Genomic DNA, 17,593 nt, shown 5'->3' on the forward strand with positions numbered 1-17,593 from the left:
CCTGTGCGGTCCCTTATTCCGCCAGAAGTGGTTGGTGCGACTAATGTCCGGGATTCGGATCGTCCTAGGCAGGATGGTGAGTTATGGTTTTTATATTTATTGTGCGTTTACATATGTGCTTTGGCCTTAGTTGGATAAAATGTATTGTAGATAATTGTTTTTTTAATTATTGAAAGTGTGATTTTAATTTGCAGTGTTTTTGTAATTAATTAGTTATGTATTTTTTCTTTGTATTGTGAAGTTTTGAGTTTACCTGGCCCTTTTGCGTCCTCAATTTTTCCTGTTCTGGTTAGGAATATTTGTGGATCTGTCCTATATGGTTAAATTTATATTGGCCTTTTAATTAAGTGTGAGTCTCGTGTTTTCATGAATGTAATCGGCCATTTTGGTACTTTTTTTATGGCTAATGTATGTTGGTGTTTATAGGCCTTTGTGTGCAAGATGTTGTTATTCGAGCTGCTTAATTATTGTTAATGTAATGTTTGTGCATTTGTTGGTATTGTTAGTTATTTTTTCCCATTACTAATGTATTCAGTTAGAGAAGAATATTCTTGGTGTATGGATTTGTTGTTTTAATTGATCCCTAATTATACTATACACACACAATGAAGTCACCCAGAAAAGCATTACAAAAGTGTGTTACTTTTATCATAATGTTCTTCAGATGTCCACATCACAAAATGTATTTGTTTACAAATATGTACTCAGAATATAATGTACATAAACACAATCTTCCTATTTAAACAGTACGAAAGAAAGCCAGCACAGCCAGGACACAAACCACACTGCCAAGAGATGCAGATGCTGGCGATGCAGGTAAAATATACTTTGTGACACATTCTGCCAACACAAAGAAAAACAGAATAATAATGTTTGTTTTAACCCATAGGAACTTCCTCATCGCACCACACTCCACAAAGACGTCCTTCACAGGGGTCTGCCAGTCGCCAGAAGAGGGCAAGCAAGAGACGCCGTCCTGATGTGGCAACGACACCCGCATCATCTCCACCACAACAGCGCATATCCACTGTGTTGTCTCAGCCACCAGAAGCCATTTTGGCCAGCCCGCAATCCGAGGAACCACAATCCCCTCAGCTGTCTGGTGAGTAAACACAAACAAATAATTACATTACATACTTACACAGTGTTTTTGCACACAAAATACACATCACCAAAAACACACACTCATCCTTGTACTAATCATCATTAGTGGTTCATATCACCACTTTACAATATGCGCTAAATAGGTGTGCACACTTCAGCCAAGCAGTAATTTGTTTAGATGATTTTTTTTTTTAAATAAAAAAATGTTTAGTGGCCAAGACTGACATCCTTTAACAATGGATGAGTGTATTCATCATCTCTTTTAATGTATTGTGTATGTTATCCAAAACAAAATTTACTCCATAATATATCATTGGTGGCAATTGAATTTTTTTATAGTTCCCTCTGTTTGCCCTGTAAGTTTGGTCTTAGTCCAACATCTCCTATATAATAGCCCTGTGATTCTGTGCCTGGGTCTCTAACGCTGGGCGTGGCTAGGAGCTCTCATTGGGTTAGTGGCAGGTCTATCACACCCAGTCCACGGCTGATTGGGCGAGAAACGCCCTCCCACACAGGTTACATCCAATGGAGGCTCTGCCCTTTGCCTGCTGTGTTTTCACAGAGCAGGATTAGCAATGGGACTGATGGAGCTGCAGCTCCAGCCCCACACCCCGAAATAGTCCCCCTGCATCTGCAGCAACATACCCTCCAACAATTTACACATAAACATCGATACAAATTCGAAAAGGGGGCGTGGCCACGGGTACAGCAGCGTGGCCACGCCCCTTTTCCTATACTTTCAATGGAAGCGTGGAGAGTCAAAAAACGGTACAGACCATAAAAAAAAATCCTGTACCTGCCAAAAAGGTGCGCCTGGAGGGTATGCCACTGCATCTGCAGCAAGTCTCTGTGCTGTAGATAGGGGAAAAACATCCTTTTACTGCAGCGTCCTATGGGTGTCATTCCAAGTTGATCGCTAGCTGCATTCGTTCACTGTGCAGCGATCAGGCAAAAACTCGGCACTTCTGCACATGCGTATGCAGCGCAATGAGCACGTGCGGCGTACTATTACAACGAACGATGTAGTTTTACACAGGGTCTAGCGATGCTTTTCAGTCGCACAGGCAGCCGCAGAGTGATTGACAGGAAGAGGGCTTTTCTGGGTGTCAACTGACCGTTTTCAGGGAGTGTTCAGAAAAATGCAGGCGTGGCTGGCCGAACGCAGGGCGTGTTCATGACGTCAAATCAGGAACTGAATGGTCTGAAGTGATCGCAAGCACGGAGAAGGTCTGAAGCTACTCTGAAACTGCACAACATTTTTATGTACCCGCTCTCCGATCCTTTCATTCGCACTTCTGCTAAGCTAAAATACACTCCCAGTGGGCGGTGGCTGCTAAAAATTGCTAGCGAGCGATCAACTCGGAATGACCACCAATGCCTTGCTGCCAGTCCACCTGCCCCCTCCGGCATCAACAATACCCACTCCCTAGCCGCGCCGCAGATGGAACAAAAGCTGCTGCGGTCAGCGGCATAGATGTGTATGACAGTGGCGCAGCGGAAGGCTTTCATAGTCCTTCCTGCGCCGCATACTCTCTGAGCCCTGGAGCCTGCTCTGCGTGTGATGTCACAGAAGTGCCTCCTCACCACAGCCACACCCAGATCCCCAGAAGCCCTGACTCCACAACACAGCACCTGGGCTGCCGGCCTGGAAGCCCCCCGAGATGGTTAATGTAGCGGATAGAGAGGGTGATATCGCAGAGGCTAATGTATGGACGCTGAATCAATGTAAAAGGTGACAGTGCTGTGCAGTGCAGTGGGTGTGCAGTCTGGGCCGGTGCTAGGGTGTTCGGCGCCCCCCTGCAAATTATAAATTTGCACCCTCGCATACTTTACAAATGCACAGCGCACATAATACTGTACCAGTGACGCTTACACACGTAACGCCCCCTGTACCAGTGACGCTTACACACGTAACGCCCCCTGTACCAGTGACGCTTACACACGTAACGCCCCCTGTACCAGTGACGCTTACACACGTAACGCTCCCTGTACCAGTGACGCTTACACACGTAATGCCCCCTGTAGTAGTGCTGCTTACACACGTAACGCCCCCTGTACCAGTGACGCTTACACACATTATGCAGCAGTCACACATACACACACACGACTGACACATATATATACAAACACACACACATACATACTGTACATACATTACACTCATACACAGTCACACATATATACAGTATACACAGACACTGTATATACACACACACACACACACACACACACACACACACACACACACACACACACACACTCTCACTCTCTCTCTCTCTCTCTCTCTCTTTCCAGACACTTATCTAATGAAGTCTGGCTGGCCGAAGCTGTAGTGCTCATCCTCCTGCTGCAGCATTGTCCTGTGTAGCTCCGCCCCTTACGCCCATCTAGCCCCGCCCACTTTGGCTCCCTCCCAGCCACTGAATGTCACACAGGGGAGGGGAGGGGTGAGAGGAGGTTTTGTGCTGACGGCGCCGAGGGGGAGAGGAGGCTTTGTGCTGCCGGCGCCAAGAGGGAGAAAAGGTTTTGTGCTTCCGGGACAGCAGCAGAAGCTCAGCACAGGGATTCAGAGCAGGGAGAACGTCTCTCCTTCCTGGTGCCTCCCTACACTGCATCCCTTTGCTGAGCGGCTAGCGCCGGCCCTGTGTGCAGTGTCACTGACACTGCACAGCACTCTCACCTTTTATATTGATTCAGCCAGTCACTCAGTTCTGCCAGCCAGTCCCTATTGTTAGCCCCAGTGTCCCAACGAGCCGCACTACAGGGATGTAGACGCAGAGCCCTTAGAACTGCTGGGAGCTGTAGTTTATTGCGTACATCTTCTCCTCTGTAATGTGGTGCATTGGGACACCGGCGCAAACAATAGTGACTGCCTGCTGTGCGAGACTCTGGGAGAGCCACTGCCAAAGGGAGGACAGCAGCTTAGCTGCTGACAGGAGAAGAAGTAGGATAAGCATTACCCGCCCCTCCCCCACTCACAGTACCTCCGGGCCCCATCCGCGGCACCCCCACCCCCACCCCCCCTCCAGCACCCGGGATAGCTCCGGACCCTCTCCCCCACCCGCAGCAACCCCGCACCCGTACCTCCCGCCGCACCACTGTATCCGCCAACCCCGCAACTGCTTCTCCCCCACCTGCAGCAGCTCCCGACCACCACCCGCAGCACACATGCACCCTGCCTCACCTGCGGCACCACCGCAACCGCCCCTCCCGTGGCACCCCAGGATCCCATCCGCTTCTTCCCCGCACCCCCTACTCCCCCAACCAAAGCACCTACTAGGTGATTCACCAGGCCCTGCATGCGCTGTTCACACCATTGCAAGGGGCTTCCACCCTTTAACCATTGCACGCCCTTTGTCCGTGCAATATTTAACCACTCACACAATTATGATTGGATGTAATACTCCATATAATAAAAATATATTGCACGCCACAAGGGTGTGCAAGGGTTAAGGGGGCGTAGCCCCTTACAACGGTGTGAAGAGCGCCCGTAGGGCGCGATGAATCACCTAGTTTACAATAGTAATTGTTTGAATGAATTGGTTATCTAAGAACCAACATATTTTTAAAAAACATTTAGATAAATGGTTGTTGGTGTCCACACTCTTTTTTTTTTTTTATGTTAAACATGCATATTAATAAGTCATGCATGTTTACATAAAGCTGTAACCAACCAGAAGACCAACACTTCCTCAATTGTTGTTGACTTCAACCCCATACAGATGCAGACATCATGCCCCAGGATCCCCAGCAGGAAACCGACTTGCAGCAAACATTCACACTCCACCTGCAAGCAATTGATAATAACCAGCCAACCACGCCGGCTGACATAACTCCACCACCCCAAACATCCCCGACCCCCCATTTGAGCCCAACACCACCCCAGCCACAAATTGGCCAAACATTTTGGGACACTTGGGCCACACAACAGGCACAAATCCATGCCTGTCTGCGTACACACAGCCAATATCTGGCCAGTCTGCCCCATCATCTACCTAGACTCAGTAGAAACACAAGCAGACTGAATGTGCAACTTGGCAGAGTGGCCAATACTATGGAGCAGATGAGAGCCGACAACAGCCAAGTTATAGATAGTTTTCAGCGCATAATGGATGAGCAACACCGCCATCAACAAGCCCTCATTCAAATCATACAAAACAATCAGCTAATCACCGAAAGCCTGTCCCGAATCATCGCCAACAACACAGCCGCAACAACACAATTTACAGCAAACCTGAACAACCTGAGCCAAAACCTTAATTTGTTGGCATCACAGCAACAAGGATCCAGCTCAGGGACAACCACACCTAGCCAGACCCCAGTTACCTCCCCAGTTCAAAGATCGAGCAGAACACGCTCCAATGTGCCATCCCAAACCTCTGCAGCCAGCAAACACCCCCCTAAGAAATGAAAAACCCTGCAGCTATATAGACACTATTCCCCAGCATATGACAACAATATTGAATTGTGGGACACCCAAAAAAATTGTTTAAGCAGAGGCAGAACTCTGGGAGGCAACGAAGTCAGCTGCCGCCGGGCTCCTGCTTTGAAGGGGGGCACCTCTCCTCCTGTTCCGTGTGTTCAGCAACATTAATCAATTAAGTTAATTGACAGCAGCCGGTACCTCTTCCGTAGCCGACTTCCCCACTAGTCACTGCACCTTACAAATCACACACTCTTTATTATAGATACACTGCAAGCAGATACTGTACCTTACTGATGAAGCTATTTGCTCCTATAAAGGAAACATGAGAATTCTAACTATATGAAGTTATTTATCTGATGATTACAAGTGACTTCATGTAGTTAGAATTCTCACACTTCCTGTGCAAGAGCAAATATCTCCATCAGTAAGGTGCCTGTTTCCAGTGTAATAGGTTGTGGGTTCTAATCCTGGATATGACACTTGAAAATTAATTGTCAGAGAAATAATCAGCATTGTGAGTGACTGAGCAGGTCAATGTAGTGTGTGGTTGGACCCCTACATAGATCTGCCTAGTTGCAACGGTTTTGTAGTAGCTTCATATAGTTAGAATTAGAGATGAGCGGGTTCGGTTTTACTCAGATCTCAAAACAGCATCTTATTGGCTCACGGATGATATATAGGGCGGGCACCAATATTTTTCTTGCCTCCGGGCAACTGGGACAAACTTACGCCACTGTGTTTAAGTTAATACATTTCTAAAACACTAGATGTGCAATGTTTAATTTGTCAGTGTAACATGAAAATTGTGTTGACTAACTTTAAACAACATGCCTAACATGAAGCATTACCACATCACATACATAATTCAGTACTAAATATTGTTTATGATTGCTGTTAGCCAATGTGGGGTAAGCAAAATGGCACACATTACTCAATGGACATTATGTAAGGGTCAGTAGCAGGGCCGGACTGGCCATAAGAGTCACCGGGGAGATTCCCGGGAGGCCGGCACTACTGCGGGGCCGGCCTTCGGCTCAGTGACTTTGTGTGTGTGTTGTTTTTTTTTGTTTTTTTTGCTGCTTATAACCTGCAGAGCCACCTAGTGGCCGACGGCAGCACTGACAGCACAACCTCTGCTCAGCCTCAGGCTACACAGGAAGTCTCATGTCTGTTTAACTTCCTGCCTGAGGCTGAGTGATTGCTGCTTGACACAGGCGCGGAGCTGCCAAAGAACTAAAACAGAGGTACAGTGGTAGATGGATTAGGGGAACAGAGCCCAGTGTAACAAAGACTTCCCCTACCCAGCCGCGAATGTGTGGGGGTGGGGGGTGGCCTGTATGTGTGTCAGCCCCTGCACCCAGCCCTGTATGTTTGTCAGCCCCTGCACCCAGCCCTGTATGTTTGTCAGCCCCTGCACCCAGCCCTGTATGTGTGTCAGCCCCTGCACCCAGTCCTGTATGTGTGTCAGCCCCTGCACCCAGTCCTGTATGTGTGTCAGCCCCTGCACCCAGTCCTGTATGTGTGTCAGCCCCTGCACCCAGTGCTGTATGTGTGTCAGCCCCTGCACCCAGTGCTGTATGTGTGTCAGCCCCTGCACCCAGTGCTGTGTGTCAGCCCCTGCACCCAGCCCTGTATGTGTGTCAGCCCCTGCACCCAATCCTGTATGTGTGTCAGCCCCTGCACCCAAGCACCCAGCCCCTGCACCCAACCCTGTATGTGTGTCAGCCCCTGCACCCAGTCCTGTCCTGTATGTGTGTCAGCCCCTGCATCCAAGCACCCAGCCCCTGCACCCAGCCCTGTATGTGTGTCAGCCCCTGCACCCAGTCCTGTATGTGTGTCAGCCCCTGCACCCAAGCCCCATATGTGTGTCAGCCCCTGCACCCAGTCCTGTATGTGTGTCAGCCCCTGCACCCAAGCACCCAGCCCCTGCACCCAGCCCTGTATGTGTCAGCCCCTGCACCCAGTCCTGTATGTGTGTCAGCCCAAGCACCCAGCCCCTGCACCCAGTCCTGTATGTGTGTCAGCTCCTGCACCCAAGCACCCAGCCCCTGCACCCAGCCCTGTATGTGTGTCAGCCCCTGCACCCAGCCCTGTATGTGTGTCAGCCCCTGCACCCAGTCCTGTATGTCAGCCCCTGCACCCAGCCTTGTATGTGTGTCAGCCCCTGCACCCAAGCACCCAGCTCTGTATGTGTGTCAGCCCCTGCACCCAAGCACCCAGCCCTGTATGTGTGTCAGCCCCTCCACCCAGCCCTGTATGTGTGTCAGCCCCTCCACCCAGCCCTGTATGTGTCAGCCCCTGCACCCAGTCCTGTATGTGTGTCAGCCCCTGCACCCAAGCACCCAGCCCCGTATGTGTGTCAGCCCCTGCACCCAGTCCTGTATGTGTGTCAGCCCCTGCACCCAAGCACCCAGCCCCTGCACCCAGTCCTGTATGTGTGTCAGCCCCCGCACCCAGTCCTGTATGTGTGTCAGCCCCTGCACCCAAGCACCCAGCCCCGTATGTGTGTCAGCCCCTGCACCCAGTCCTGTATGTGTGTCAGCCCCTGCACCCAAGCACCCAGCCCCTGCACCCATTCCTGTATGTGTGTCAGCCCCTGCACCCAGTCCTGTATGTGTGTCAGCCCATGCACCAAGTCCTGTATGTGTGTCAGCCCCTGCACCCAAGCACCCAGCCCCTGCACCCAGTCCTGTATGTGTGTCAGCCCATGCACCAAGTCCTGTATGTGTGTCAGCCCCTGCACCCAAGCACCCAGCCCCTGCACCCAGTCCTGTATGTATGTCAGCCCCTGCACCCAGTCCTGTATGTGTGTCAGCCCCTGCACCCAGCCTTGTATGTGTGTCAGCCCCTGCACCCAAGCACCCAGCTCTGTATGTGTGTCAGCCCCCGCACCCAGTCCTGTATGTGTGTCAGCCCCTGCACCCAAGCACCCAGCCCCTGCACCCAGCCCTGTATGTGTGTCAGCCCCTGCACCCAGTCCTGTATGTGTGTCAGCCCAAGCACCCAGCCCCTGCACCCAGTCCTGTATGTGTGTCAGCCCCTGCACCCAGTCCTGTATGTGTGTCAGCCCCTGCACCCAAGCACCCAGCCCCGTATGTGTGTCAGCCCCTGCACCCAGTCCTGTATGTGTGTCAGCCCCTGCACCCAAGCACCCAGCCCCTGCACCCAGTCCTGTATGTGTGTCAGCCCCTGCACCCAGTCCTGTATGTGTGTCAGCCCCTGCACCCAGTCCTGTATGTGTGTCAGCCCCTGCACCCAGTCCTGTGTGTGTGTCAGCCCCTGCACCCAGTCCTGTGTGTGTGTCAGCCCCTGCACCCAGTCCTGTGTGTGTGTCAGCCCCTGCACCCAAGCACCCAGCCCCTGCACCCAGTCCTGTATGTGTGTCAGCCCATGCACCAAGTCCTGTATGTGTGTCAGCCCCTTCACCCAAGCACCCAGCCCCTGCACCCAGCCCTGTATGTGTGTCTGCCCCTGCACCCAGCCTTGTATGTGTGTCAGCCCCTGCACCCAAGCACCCAGCTCTGCATGTGTGTCAGCCCCCGCACCCAGTCCTGTATGTGTGTCAGCCACTGCACCGAAGCACCCAGCCCCTGCACCCAGTCCTGTATGTGTGTCAGCCCCTGCACCCAGTCCTGTATGTGTGTCAGCCCCTGCACCCAGCCCTGTATGTGTGTCAGCCCCTGCACCCAGTCCTGTATGTGTGTCAGTCCAAGCACCCAGCCCCTGCACCCAGTCCTGTATGTGTGTCAGCCCCTGCACCCAGTCCTGTATGTGTGTCAGCCCCTGCACCCAAGCACCCAGCCCTGTATGTGTGTCAGCCCCTGCACCCAGTCCTGTATGTGTGTCAGCCCCTGCACCCAGTGCTGTATGTGTGTCAGCCCCTGCACCCAAGCACCCAGCCCTGTATGTGTGTCAGCCCCTGCACCCAAGCACCCAGCCCTGTATGTGTCAGCCCCTGCACCCAGTCCTGTATGTGTGTCAGCCCCTGCACCCTAGTACCCAGCCCCTGCACCCAGCCCTGTGTGTGTGAGCACCTGCACCCAGTCCTGTATGTGTGTCAGCCCCTGCACCCAGCCCTGTATGTGTGTCAGCCCCTGCACCCAGCCCCTGCACCCAGCCCTGTATGTGTGTCAGCCCCTGCACCCAGCCCTGTATGTGTGTCAGCCCCTGCACCCAGCCCTGTATGTGTGTCAGCCCCTGCACCCAGCCCCTGCACCCAGTCCTGTATGTGTCAGCCCCTGCACACAGCCCCTGCACCCAGCCCTGTATGTGTGTCAGCCCCTGCACCCAGCCCTGTATGTGTGTCAGCCCCTGCACCCAGCCCTGTATGTGTGTCAGCCCCTGCACCCAGCCCTGTATGTGTGTCAGCCCCTGCACCCAGCCCTGTATGTGTGTCAGCCCCTGCACCCAGTCCTGTTGGTGTGTCAGCCCCTGCACCCAGTCCTGTATGTGTGTCAGCCCCTGCACCCAGCCCATGTACTCAGCCCTCTGTGTCAGCCCCTCTCCTATAATCATCCCTGTACGTGTGCCAGCCCTCTGTGCCAACCCCTGCTCCTGCACCCAGCCCCGTAAGTGTGCTAGCCCCTCTCCTGTACCTAGCCCTCTGTGCAAACCTTTGCTCCTGCACCCAGCCCTGTAAGTGTGCTCTCCCCTGCACCCAGCCCCTCCCCTGTACCCAGCTCTGTCCATGTGCCAACCCCTGCTCTTGCACTCAGTCCTGTAAGTGTGCCAGCCCCTGCACCCAGCCCCTCCCCTGTACCCAGCCCTGTAGGTGTGCCAGCCCTCTCCTGTACCCAGCCCTGTGTGCCAGCCCCTGTTACTGTATTCAGCCCTGTACGTGTGCCAGCCGCCTCTCCTATACCCAGCCCTGTATATGTGCCAGCCCTCTGTGCCAACCCCTGCTCCTGCACCCAGCCCCTCTCCTGTACCCAGCCCTATATGTGTGCCAGCCCTCTCCGGTACCCAGCCCTCTGTGCCAGCCCCTGTTACTGTATTCAGCACTGTACATGTGCCAGCCCCTGCTCCTGTACCCAACCCTCTGTGTCAGCTTCTGTACCCAGCCCTGTATGTGTGCCAGCCCCCTCTCCTGTACCCAACCAAGCCTCTATGTCAGCTCCTGTACCCAGCCCCTCTCCTGTGTCAGCCCCTCTCCTGTACCCAGCCTTGTGTGTCAGCCCCTGCTCCTGTACCCAGCCCCTCTCCTGTGTCAGCCCCTCTCCTGTACCCAGCCTTGTGTGTCAGCCCCTGCTCCCAGCCCTGTATATGTGCCAGCCCTGTGTCAGCCACTGCTGCTGTACCCAGCCCCACTCCAGTACCCAGCTCTGTGTGTGTGCCAGCCTCCTTTCCTGTACCCAGCCCTATGTGTGTGCCAGCCCCTGCTAAAGGGTCAGGAGTTGGTATTAACTGGGTTTGAACCAATTTCTGGGGTGATTCCTGGCTCCACGGGTGGGGAGTGCTGATATTTGTGATCTTTGGACAGTGAGTTTGGTCTCTTTGTTTTAATGAGTGTAGTATGTTATGCCATCGGTCGGGCTCCCAACGGCCAGCATACCGGCGCCGGAATCCCGACCACCGGCATACAGACAGCGGGTGAGCGCAAATGCGCTCGCCATGCCACGCTACGCTATCTATTCTCCCTCCAGGGGGGTCGTGGACCCCCAAGAGGTTAAAAAGCTGTTGGTATGCCGGTGGCCGGGATTCCGGCGCCGGTATGCTGATCGTCGGGAGCCCGGCCGCCGACAAACTGAAGACTACCCATTTTAATTGATAGGGTATGTTAACAATAGGTCTGATTATGAACTCTCTTCAGTCATCAGTCAGAATGCTGTTTCCCTTAGCAACCGGTTGGAGATCAGTGAATGAATAAGTGACACCGGATCATTGTGTAACCTAAGCAGTTCATAGTTGATCTGTTTGGGGGCCGTCATGGCTTTATTATTTATAGCTTGAACACAAAGGGTTTATGCTTGCCAATATATTTAGCCAATCAGAATACACCATGTATGTCTTGAAAATACATCGATTGTTATACAATGTTAGAAGTGGCAACTAGGACAGCCTTGAAAATGGTTATTGTTTCGTTTATCAGTCTTTCGGACATAAACTCAAAAGATTTCTTTCTTTATTCTTCTCAATTAGCCTTGGATATATCTGGTGTTGCTTTGTCCGTCCTAGATACATTTCCAATACATTTAATGTTGCATTTGTCTTGTACAAGTCATGCCTTAAAACAAGATTATTCAGCAAATACAACATTCTGACCAGCTCTGCACATTTTTCTTAAGGACATATCAACTCATTTTGTGATTAACAGTAAATATCTTAATAAATGCGAAAAACGTGAATCAATATATATATATATATACTAAACTGCGGAAGCTCCTACACTATCATTTCCCCTCTTTTTGATTCCACTTTTTCTCCCTATTCTACCTACACTATCTAGGCCTGAAACATTCTCTTTCAGTAAACCAGTCCCCTGGACTTATAGTCCAAACCTTGGGGATTACCCCTAACAACAATCAAAGGATAAGCAACTTCATTCTTCTGGCTGGAGAGTCACTGTCAACTTCTTCAAGTGGGATGCACGTAGTCAAGTATCACGACCTTTCATCTTAATTTAAGGTAGACATGGTTAGCAGCACTTGATATGGACCATCATATCTTGGTTCAAAGGTCTTTCTCACATGTCTCTTTAAATAGACCCAATCTCCTGGATTTAGCTTATGCGTAGCTGATCCTTCTGGGTCTGGAATGGAAGAAAACACTCGGCCATGGAGGTTAGTCAATGTTTTACAGACCTCCTGTACATAACCTGTAAAAATCATCATGATTATGTTGTAATTGTTGTGGATAATAACAACCTGTTCTTAGAGCTGACCCAAACAATATTTCATATGGAGTCAGTTTACTAGGTTTCATGGGTGTGGTCCTAATATTAAACAAGACTATAGGTAGGCATTCTGGACAAGTTCTTTTGGTTTCTGTCATTTTCTGTAGTTTTAGCTTAAGGTCAAAGTTCAGATGTTCCCCCTCCCACTCGCCTGGGGCTGGTAAGGCACATGGAAGGCCTGCTGTACCCCCAAATCTTTCATTATATGCTGCATGACTTCTCTTGTGAAATGTGTACCTCTATCTGATTCTATAACCTCAGGTATCCCAAATCTACATACTACTTCTGCTATCAGTTTCTTTGCAGTGGTTTTTGCTTACTGGCCAGGCTTCGGCCCAGTGACTAAACATGTCCGTTGCTACTAGTACATATTCATATGGACTGCTTCGTCGCCACTGTATATAGTCAATTTGTAGTCTTTCAAATGGGTAAGAGGCTTTGGGTATAGTTCCTAGAGGTGTCTTGGTTCTTTTTCCTGGATTGCTGATTCCACAGATCCAGCATCCTGCTACAAAGTTTGTTGCAGCTTTATTGAAGCCTGGAGCTATCTAATGCTCTTGTACTCTATTCACCGTTGCTTCCTTTGAATGGTGTACTTGTCCATGAGCTACTTGTAATATAGGTGGAAATAGAGCTGCTGGTAGACAGTACTTCAATTCTCTTGACTTCCAAAGTCCATGTTCATCTTCTTCTGCCCCCAATCGTCTCCATTTCTCCTTTTCTCCTTGTGATGCTTGTTGTTGAATTTTGATCAGCTCCTGTTCACTGGGCATTTGCTTCACATCTTGAGCTACAAAGACTTGCTCAGGTTCTTTTGATTGTAAGGCAATTCTCTTGGCTTCTGCATCTGCAAATGCATTTCCTTTAGCTTCCATGGTTTGGCTCTTAGTATGTGCTTGTACCTTGATTATTCCAATTCTTTTAGGTAGTTCCAATACTCTGAAGAGTTCCATAATCAAACTGGCATGTTTGATGGGTTTTCCGTTTGCACTTTTGAAGTCCCTACTTTTCCATATAACAGCGTAATCCTGGGACTAGATGTTAGCTGTCATGTTTTCAGCATGTATGCAGGCTTTGGTCATTGCTATGAGTTCTGCTTCTTGTGCTGACATACTTGGTAGCAATGCTCCAGAGTCTATGACTTCAGTTTCAGTTGTTACTGCATATCCTGTCTTTGGGGATCCATTATCATAATATCTTGATCCATCGACGAACAGGTTCATGTCTGGATTGTCCAATGGTGTATCTTGGACATTAGGAAGAGGTAAAGTCTCTAATTCCATGAAGGCTAGGCAATCACTTCATATTTGGTAAGTCTGGCTGCAGAAAGATGCTTGCTATTTTCTTGACTTAATATTTCTGTTACAGCGTGAGGTACTTGTATACACAGTGGATGATCAAACACAATGATGTCTGTCACCTTTTCCTTCATTATTGCTGCTGCTGCCACTGCTCGGACACAGGATGGTGCTCCTCTGATAATCGGATCCAGCTGGGCTGAATAGTATGCCACTGGTCTTTGTTTTGGTCCGTATTTCTGGGTGAGCACCCCTAAAGAATGCCCTCTGTTTTCATGGCAGAATAGGTTAAAAGGCTTTTTTGTAATCAGGCAATCCCAATGCTGGGGCTGTGATTATGGTTTGCTTTAGTTGTCTTACTGCTTCTTCAATGGTGTCCCTGTTTTCTGCTGACGCCTCCTTTTTTTATTAATTCATATAGGGGCTGCATCAGTAATGAGGCCGATGGAATCCATTCTCTGCAATAACCAACTAACTGGGTGTCTGTAAAGTGTGGTCTCCATTTCTGCAGAATTAATGCCATTGCCTCTGAGAAATCTGATGGACTAGTGGCTCCTGCCTTGGGGTAATTGTCCCTCCTTTTGAATCTTGAGATTCAACACCTTTATTGATCAATGTTGGAAAAGGGTTGCTGCGTTGAGGGTAATACATCTTCTGATGGTTACTTGTCGCATTTTGGCAGTGCTACTTCATACATGGTCAGCCTTGCCACTGACAGGTGTTTGGTTCTTGCTTGTTGAAGCTTCTCTGTACCTGCATGTGGACCCTGGATGATAAGTTCATGATTCAGCACTATGCCTGTGCTCTTGTCCTCTTCTAGGACTTCTGATTCATCACTGTGTCTGTGCTCTTATACTCTTCTAGGGCTGTTGCTGCTATCACTGCTCTGATGCCGGTAGGTGCTCTTTGATTACCGCTGTCAAGCTTGCTTAAGTTGTAGGCCACTGGTTTTCACCTCAGTCCATGATTTTGCATAAGGACTTCTATGTATGGCCTCCTTCTTTAATAGTCAGGTAGTTCTAGGGCTTGAGATGAGGCAACTGCTGTTTCCAACTGTTCAATAGCCTAATTCATCTGTTGCTGTATGTAGGATGCGGACCCTCCTCCCTTTCAGTGTTGTCATACAATGCTTGCTAGAGGTATCCGTGTTCTGTAGTATCCTACTAGGCCCAGGAATGATCATCTGACTTGCTTGACACTAGTTGGCTTCTTAGCTTGCAGTCTGAATCTTTTCCTTTTCACTTTTGTTAGATGTCTGGTACCTTGAGTGTCCTAGGAAGATTAACTCTTGCTTGACTAGCTGCAATTTCTCCTTCTGAGGCTCTGCAGTCTTGTTCTTCCAGAAACTTCACTAAGGACACTGCCCCTTCTTGGTGCTTCTTTTAGTAGTGGTGGCAATCAGCAGTTCATTCACATCCTGTATTTAGCTGTGTGTTTTGTAGATAAATCACTTGGTGATATAGCCCCTCCACAGGGCTATTCTGGTCCAGTAGTATTGCTTCCTTTCTTCTACAACTGGTACTGCGGGAATGAGCCAATACTGAACTTCTGTTTTAACTTGCTTCTAAATGGCTTTTTTTTTTTTTTTTTTTTTTTTCTTTCCTTTGATAAGTTGCTGGAAAGTTAAACTTCTGCTGGTGTGTACTGTATTCTCCTTAGATAAGGTTTAGTACATTGTGCTTCAGCAAAGTCACTGGACATGTACTCCAAGGTCAAGAACTGGGCTGGTATTGGTGACTGTATTTCTTTCATCTCTTGTCCCTTTAAGAATTTCTGATATCACCAGTTCTTGTGGTATCTCCCTCTGCTGTCTTCTGCGTGTGCTGGCTCCAGTATTCATTAGGCACAGAAGTATTTCTCCAGTGGGCAAGGTGACTGTAATCATACCTTCTGCTGTTCCTTCTGGAGACATTATGTTCACTGGGGAGTACCTGAAGAAGCTTGTACTTCATATTGGCAGAAGAAGCATCATTCATTTGTTTTCTGGAACTTTTTTCTGTCTTGTTCCTTATTATTTGCTTTAAATCCCGGAGCTTCTGTTGCTTTAAATCATGGCATTATCTCTGTTAATCTTGCCAGGTAGTACTGACCACTTGTCAGATGTCTTTCTTTGTCCTTCTTAACTTGCATATTCTTTCTCACTGCTGCTAGCATGTCATTTTCTTAGTCCAAGTCCACCCAGGCTGATGTTTAACATAATGATGTTTATGCTGGGAGTTGTTGTTCCTCTTTGTCTTACTTTTCCTGTGAGAGTTGGTCTTGTATAGCAGCTTGTATTTCAGGTTACATCTTTGCTTTCTTGCAAGGGTAGGGCTTAATCTCCCAATCCAGTCGTTGCAATGGCTTGATCTGTAAGTAAACGTAGAGGAATCTGGTTGTGCATAAAAACAGCTCTTGAAACCCTTGGGTCTCCTGTGGGTAAAGTCACTTTTATCGAACTGCCAGTGGTGACTGAGTACACTGTTGTCGACACAGGAGTTGCACACCTTCATATTCTATCATCTTGTGTGTTGTATAGTGACTTTATCATAGTAAGTTCTGATGGACTCAGTCTTTTCCTGTTTCAAATCTGGGGCTGCTGGTGCCCTGAGTGTCTGTGCATGACACCATCTCTTAAGTCTTGTCATGTACATCTTTCCACTTTCAAACGTTGTTCTATTTTTCTCTGTCGGAACGTCCGTTATGGCTGGGCAATCATCTACTGCATCTGTTTTTAACATGGTGCTTACTGTTTGGGCAGTTGCTGGTCCTAGTATAGCTTCACACAACTGGTGGTAGTCGACCCATGCCGGTGTCCATATGGTTTGAATTCTTTCCATATAGGCATAAACTGCTATTGGGTTTTATCTAGGATCTGGGGATTCTGCAACTATATTTGCGAGGTCATTGCCATACCATGGTTTGTGGTGTTGGCTCTGTACGATGTATGGTTCGTTCGTCCTGGCTGCATTATCTGGGTTGCGTATTCTCTGTACTTGTGCTGGATACAGAGAAACAGGCAATGATCATATCCTTCTGGAACGCAAAACTGACATACCGGACACAATCTTTCTGGAAAATATGTCAGTTTATTCTGTACATTATGCACCTGGGCATGAAAAGCTGTAGAGGCTGTGTCTTGACCCCTTGCTTCTCCTCTTCACCTGATTTGCACCCTTTCGCCTATAGTTCCTGATTGTGGACTATTATTTTCTGGACTCATAACTTGATTGCAGGTGTCTATCACTCGTTTAAACATAAGGGGAACTTTAGCTGCCCAATTTCTTTGGTTGGTCTTGTTGGGGTTTCTTGTGATAAAGTATCAGGACACTGGGGCATACTCTGTACACATAGCTCAGGTAAATCATTCGGATTTTCAACCACAGATCCTTCTAAAATAGGGCTGATTATTCGTCACTCTTTTCCTTGCTCGTATCTTTTTAATTTCACTTTTAGTGAGCTTGTAGGTATTTGCATTCTGTTCATACTAGGGGTACCTGGGTGTGCATGCATGTCTGGGTATAGGGGTGGGGTATAGTGTGGAGGTGCTGTTGCTGGACTAGGTCTCAGTTATGCTTTAGGTTTTTCTTGCTGGTTTTCACACCATTTCTTGTATTTTCTGCAATTCTTCTTGAAATGTCCTTTTTTCTTACAGAAATAACACTTTCTGTCATCTTGCTTGGTTCCTTCTTTTGAGTTCCTTCCTGTGGCCCCTTGCGTTGGGTTTCTGATTTTCCACTTGCTTTGTTCCTGGACAACGTGAACTGTTACCTTCGGTATGGCATTCTTTTCTTTGGCTTTTCTTATTGTTTCATTTTCTCTTTCTTGTGCTTCAGTGATCCAGATGGATGCTTGATCTCTACTATTATGAATTATCCAACTCTTGTTACAGGA

Source organism: Pseudophryne corroboree, chromosome 4 (genome assembly GCF_028390025.1).
Source record: "Pseudophryne corroboree isolate aPseCor3 chromosome 4, aPseCor3.hap2, whole genome shotgun sequence".
Taxonomy (NCBI): domain Eukaryota; kingdom Metazoa; phylum Chordata; class Amphibia; order Anura; family Myobatrachidae; genus Pseudophryne; species Pseudophryne corroboree.